This window comes from Mustela erminea, chromosome 17 (assembly GCF_009829155.1).
Source record: "Mustela erminea isolate mMusErm1 chromosome 17, mMusErm1.Pri, whole genome shotgun sequence".
In the NCBI taxonomy this organism is placed as follows: domain Eukaryota; kingdom Metazoa; phylum Chordata; class Mammalia; order Carnivora; family Mustelidae; genus Mustela; species Mustela erminea.
This window is the reverse complement of record NC_045630.1, coordinates 51,306,161-51,313,417: the sequence shown is the minus strand read 5'-3', so window position 1 is coordinate 51,313,417 and position 7,257 is coordinate 51,306,161. Positions and strand designations below refer to the sequence as shown.

General features: G+C 35.2%; 1 non-coding gene across 1 annotated transcript; it reads right to left on the bottom strand.

The window, feature by feature from the left end:
* Positions 1-6,504: 6,504 nt before the first annotated feature.
* On the bottom strand, positions 6,505-6,609 carry LOC116576862. The gene has a single exon (XR_004280321.1). It is a non-coding gene; the product is annotated as a U6 spliceosomal RNA (small nuclear RNA).
* Positions 6,610-7,257: the final 648 nt, after the last annotated feature.

Here is a 7,257-nt window from a genome sequence, read left to right as displayed (position 1 = left end):
GAGTCTCATTTTCCACATACCTACTGGTATCTTACTGACACTCCTCCCTCAACCTGTATTTGTGGTCTTAAGGTAAGATTCCTATGTTGAGTTGACTGAAGGGGGAGGAAATAAACCTGGTTTATTAAAGATATTTATAGGTGTACCAACTAAGTTTGAATACACAGTGCCCCTATAAATGTGCTATCCTTATCTTAGTTCTAAGAAATGGCACCTCTTTTAATTAGGCAGTACATAACTTGCAATGTGTTTTTCATAATGACCCAGACTTACGGTATGTTAAACCAGCTGGTAATGGCCAAACTATTAGATCAAGGTGATTCTGAAGGTCTGTGCAGAAGAGAAATAAGGAAGTCTTGGCCTTGGTTAAAATATAAGCAACATAAATTATTGTCCACTTTACAAGTAAAGACAGAATAGGTAAGAATAATCACCAATTAATATGCATTGGATCAATGGTTTGGCTAGATATTCAGAGACTTTGGAAAAGATTTAAGAAGTTGGAAAACTGTTGACAAGAAAGTTTGGTAAGATATAATGGGATAGAGTATAACATGTAACCAGAAAGGATGAGCAAATATTTGCATAACACAAGAAATTTCACCCCACTTTTGCAGAGGCAAAAATAAACAAAATGATGTTTCCTAGATAGCATACAGCCACCTTTCCCTACTAGCCCAGTCGCCAAATGGGATCATGAAAAGAAATAATAAAAGCAAGCACATAAGTTATGTTTGAACTTAAAGAAGGTCTCTACCTCAATAAAAGTCCCCAGATACCACATTTTGGTGTAATTTTTGAGTACTATTGATGGATTTTGGACCCCAATATTTTATAATATTTTATAGTAGTACTGAGACTTCCAATGTAGTTTGTAATCTGATTAATCGGATCATTTTCTAAATGCATAGAGGAGGAAGTTATTTTTTCTTACAGAAAAACATTTTTTAAATTTGTATTTTATTTCTCTACCTGTCATATTATCAGCCAGTATTTTCGTTTCTGTATTTATTGAACGCCCTCTACAATCATGACTTCCACCATTAATACCAGCACTGTATCTGATCAAAAGAACTCCAGATGTACACGTCTGTCCCTTCTTCTACTTTCTCAGGATAAGGGGCAGCAATAATCAAGTCGAAGGGAGTCCTAGACTATGTGGTAGGGGAAAGAAAACTAGTAATTCCTCTTGTACTGGCATTTTCTCAATTGATCTTTGTAGGTCTTTGGATGTGAGAACATTTTTGGCTTCTTTTTCTATACAGGTTCTTTCTTTCCCTGAAATTTCTCATGCAGCCCAGAAATAAGAGGGGGGCCACCAGACTCTTTCCTTTCAAGAGAAAGCATCTCTCCCATTGCCTCTGAAGACCATTTATATATGAGGAAGGCCCAAATAGTTAAAGAGAGGTAGCTGGTAAAATTATTTTAAGGCCTGTTCTTAGTTTAAGCAAAAGGAACATTTTGCTTACTTGTGAATCAAACTTGCCCACCACGGAAGAGGACCAGAAAGACCAGACAGAGTTCAAAGGCCCCTGGTCAAAATGCAGCACATTAATTTCTTGGCATGGCCCTACCACTGGGAATTTTCAGTGATTATGAGCAATCTGTATGGATTTAGGGATGTTCAGTCCTAACTACACAAGTCATACAATCTCAGTGACACATGATACAGTTTATTGTCAAACCCACAACTCAATGTGAAAGCATACTTTTTTTTCGTAAAACATTTACTAATGGTTGTTGTAAATCACAAAGATAATAAACACAACTGCAGTAACCAAATGTATAAACAGGCCTTGGAAACCAATGAAACAAGCAAAGAAAATTAAAAGAATGTAGCATTAACCCTACTTTTCTATCTGAACCAGATTAAATCCATTTCACTACATGAGGTCAAAACTAGATAGGCTTTTCTTGTTCATTTGTTTTTGGCTATTATAATTACTTAATCATTTCTCTCAAATATAAACTGAATACCACACACTTTGCCATGTCTCCTAGCTAATTAAACAAGTGCATTAAGGAACAGGAAGGTGAAAGGGAAAGAGGACAGAGCACTGAGACTAGAACACTAGAAAATAATTTTTTTTAAGATTTTATTTATTTATTTGACAGAGAGAGAAGTCACAAGTGGGCAGAGCAGTAGGCAGAGAGAGAGGGGAAAGCAGGCTTCCCACTGAACAGAGAGCCCAATGTGGGGCTGGATCCCAGGACACTGAGATCATGACCTGAGCCGAAGGCAGAGGCTTTAACCCACTGAGCCACCCAGGTGCCCCTGGAAAATAATTTTTAAAAGGAGAATATGCTTTATAAAATGAATTTATATTGCACTAAATTGCCTGTACGTTTTTAAAAATAAGAATATATGTAATTTTAATTTTGCACCAACTCTTGTCTATCAAATCCAATTACAGAAATGCTATTAACTATTTAAATATTAACCTGTGTTTTAATCTCAAATCCCACCAACTTTTTTACATCTTTTTGCCCTCTGCATTGCTTTCCCTTTTTTTCTCCCTTAAGGTGTTTTCCTCTATTCTCCTTCAGACTTGCCTGCTGAGGTCTCCCTCCTTACACGCTAAGCTTTCTTCCTGTGTCTGTCTACGGAGACACACACTTCTCCTTGTCCACTCCCTTCCGGTTCGCTCACTCGCACACTCTCCCCTCCCTAACTATTCCTCGTTCCCCTCTCTCAACTACTTTTAAAAAGTTACATTCTTTTCTATGTCTCAGGGGAGGAAGAGCATGAGCTATTTGGGGACAGAGTACCAAGAAAAAAACCTTTAACCTCTCCTCACCTGAAAATAATTGAAAAATCTTCAGGAAATGACAGTATTTGAATTGTATTTTATATTGAGGTTTATGTTAAGGTCAGAAATCTCGGTTGAAATTTTTCTTGCTTAAGGCAGGAGAATGAAAATGCCAACCTGTCACATGTCTTTTCTTTGAATATAATCTTAACTTCCCTGCGTTTGAGATATTCAAATTGCTTGATATAAGTTTCTAATTAAACTGTTCCGAGTGTGATACATTTTCGATTGTATAAAATCATCTCCGTTCCCTGGCACTGAAGGTAAAACTATCTCTGCCTGTAAGTATCATCACTTCCCTTTCTACAACAGACAACATATTTGTCTTCCAGGGGCACTTTCCCTAAAGTGAAACCTGGAAATGAAGTTTATATCATTATCTACTATGTCGCATTTCAATTCAAAAGGCTTTCCAGACAGTTGTATACAGAACATGAATGTAGAAAAAAAAAAAAATCCTAGGTCACCAAGTATATTTAAAAGTTATAATTACAAGTGACAAGAAAATTTCACCTAAGTGTAATAACATTAATAATGCCAACTTCTGTCATGTAGCGATGGTTTAAATACCATTAAAGCATACTGTGCATATACTTGTTTCATGATATTCACAGTTCCCTAGACAAAATAAAAACACAAATACTACTCTGGGCTCCATCATCAAATCCAGGGGGCAGAAGCTATGAACTAGTTCAGTGCAACCCGCTTGAGCTAACCATAGTTTAAGCAAAACTAAATTTTGAATAGAGATATTTTCTACTATCATTTCTGCCACCTCTAATGTAAACTTCCACCCCCATCACCAACTCCAGCATCAATAAAATTACACTCCAAAATGTGAATGACTGTACAAATTCCCAAACACATATAAAATGAACAGAACATGCACAATATCAGTATCATTATTATCATCTTATGTGGTAAACATAACAAGCTTATTCAGTTTAATGACCTGGAGATATGGGCAGACAACAATGCCTTAGTTATGCAAAAATATTTAATTTTTGAGATAAGACAATTAAATGAACACAAAGCATTGCTTCCTAGTGTCCTTTCACAATGGTACCTAGAAGCTGGTTTTTTTTTTTTATGATTTTATTTATTTATTTGACACAGAGATAAAGAACATGTAAGCAGGAGGAGAGGACCCTGGGATCATGACCTGCGTAGAAGGCAGTTAGCCGCTCAACCAACTGAGTCACCCAAGTGACCCTAGAAGCTATAGTAATAAAAATGTAAGATAACTTCATTCTCACATATATCAACAAAGAAAGCAAGTGTTTTCTGAAGAAATTGGAGAGGATCAATGCAGACTTTGGAACCAGATATTTGATTTATGACTTATGGAGTAGTTAAGTCAATTAACTTCAGTAAGTTTTTGTTTTCTCACTTCTAAAACAGAAGTTAATAATATCTAATTTACAGCTTGTTGTAAATGTAATACTTGGAAAGCACCAGAAAGTAACAGTGCTCAAAAAGATTCTATTTATATGATTATGAATTTATCATGATGAATACTATTACATTAATCTGAGGAAAATTATTTGACGTTGCGAATAAATTGGAAAAAGGAGTTCAGTCAGTATCCAAATAAATCACACACATTATATGAAATCAAGTTAAAACTTTTACACTATCTAGTAAAACTAATTTCAAAACAAAGCTGTAAAACTGAAAACAATTAGTTTGTGGTAAATATAACATTTTAAAGTATGAATGCATTAAAAATAAGATGAGAACACAAATGTATTGCCATTTTGTTGTGATATGAATATTTCTTGGGAAAAAAATATATATTTTAAACCTACTAAATGGATTAATGGAAACTCTATACTTTTCTATGCATTAAACTCTATGCTTTTCTGTGCATTAAACTAGGATATTGATAATATCATAAAGTCTAAAAGTCACCTTGGCTCAACTTTTTTTTTTTTTTTTTTAGATTTTTTTAACTAATTTATTTGAGAAAGCAAGCATTCCTGTGAGCTGGAGGGTGGGGCAGACAAAGGGGGAGAAACAGATTCCCTTGCTGAACAGGAAGCCCTGATGCAAGGCTGGATCCCAGGAACCTGGGATCATGACCTAAGCAAAAGGCAGATACCTAACCAACTCAGCCACCCAGGCGCCTGGTCTAACCTTGTCACAATTTGAGAAGTCTGAATTAAAATCAATTTTTCTAACACAGGGAATTTGCAACATATTGCACATGCATTTGTTTAATATACTCTTTTAATTCTAATTCTATAATGAGATACCCTAAGAAATATATTCCTCTATGAGTCTACTCAGCTTTTATATCCATATATATGTAATATATCTTATTAGTGCCTTCTGTTTTTTAGCACAACTGGGCTCCAAGAAAGGAAGATAAGTAATGCTGTTAGATGTTTTCTGAATAGAAACCTACAGGACCATGGGTATAAACAAACTTCAGTGCTTCAGCTCCTGAAATGGTTCCAACTTTCTGAGGTAAGTTATTTCTCTTAGATGGATAAGTCAAAATCACAACAGTCTCCAGAACTTTCTTCAGGTATAAAATTCTTATTAGGATAGCAGTTTAAGAAATTTTTATACGATGCACTTAAGTAAAAGAATAAGCCAAATGTGTTAAATTCACTCCACAGTTGACCTAAGTTTACCATGTGGTATAGGCACGGGAAATCATAGGGAATAAAGCGCTGAATAAAACATAGTTAACACTGAGCCAGCATAAGGCTCCCTGCTCCTAAGGAGCCTGCTTCTCCCTCTTCTACTCCTCCTGCTGTATTTCCTCTCTCACTGTCTCTCTCTCTCTCTGTCAAATAAATAATTAAAATCTTTAAAATAAAAATAAAAAACATAGTTAACATTAAAAAAATTAAAAATTAAATGCAAATTAAAAAATAATATAGCATGACAAGTAGTAATGAATACTATGGAGAGGGAAAAAAAAATAGTGAAAGTGCTGTGGTAAAAGGGCTGTAATTCTAAATATGGCGGCCACAAAGGACACTAATGTAAGAGTGATCCTTGAGCTAAAGACACAGTGGAGGCAAGAAACTGACCCATGAATATACAGGAACAGGGGCGGCTTAAGCCTAATCAGTAGCAAGAACAAAATTTCCAGGGCAGGTGGTAGGAAGGGGCAATGAGTTTGGAGGGTTTAAAAAAAAAAGGAGGCCAGTATGACTGGAGTGAATTGAATGAAAGTGGTAGGGAAGGCTCACAAGATGATAGAAGATGATATCTTTTAAAAAAATATGCAGATACAGCTCAAGCAGATAAAACTGTTAAGTAGCCTTGGTGTCCAGTTGCAAACAGAATACAGAAAGAGAATACAGAAAAAAATAAAGTTGCTTATTCTAGACCACCTCGAAGTCACTCATCAGTATTAGTCACTGTGCCTCTGAAAATGACTTGGTCTCTCTTGCTTATTATATATCTTTCTACAAAATAACTAGATTTCCAAATATATTATCCAAATAATATATAATCCCCAATCTACATCATTTCATATTCACATTCATAGTTCTACATTTGAAGTTACCACATACATGACGTGATAGCATGTAAATACTCAAGACTACCTACATTAAGTTTATAACCTTCCTTCCAATCATCTCTTCTAGTAAATGAAATGGACATTGATATAGAAAAATCCTGTTTGCATAGTCCAACATCCATTCTCCTATTTTTTGTTAAAGTCAGAAAACCAAAAACTATGGAATGCTTCATGAATTTGCATGTCATCCTTGCTCAGGGGCCATGCTAATCTTCTCTGTATTGTTCCAATTCTAGTAGTATACATGCTGCCAAAGTGCGTACTCTCTTATTCTCTTTATAACCAGGCCCATATTTTAGGGGCTCATGTTTGCTGTTAGTGAAAGTCAACTTTTTCCATGCATCTAGCAACGTGACCAAATTTTGGTGAATGACATGAGAGCAGAAGTGTTGTTTGGGTCTGGCTATTTAAGGTGAACCGACTTCGCCTATATTCCTGCTGTTACTTCTTCTTGCAATGAGGATATCATAAATACAAATCTTAAACCATAGTCTTAAACAATGTGACGAAAGCTTAAAAATGGGAGCATTGTACTAGAATGGTGAAATAAAGAGATAGAATGTCTGGTTCATTGATGATATTGCAGAAGAACCACAGTATCAGTTTTGGACAGCTTACCTGTTATTTTTATGTAAAATAAAAAATATATACCTTTCTCTTGCCTGATAATTTTTAGTTTGAATTGTTATGTTATAATGAGCTGACCATACATAAGGCTTACAATCATTCTCTTACTGGTCCATATTTAAAATCATCTTTTACTCTGCTTTAATTAATCTTATCAAGTTCTAGCAGTTCACCACCACATTCTATTTATTTACCTGTGGATATTTAAAACATCTAAAACATATTTTCTCTAGGCAACTGCCCTGCTCTCATTTTTGGACTGAAGGCACTGTCTTACAG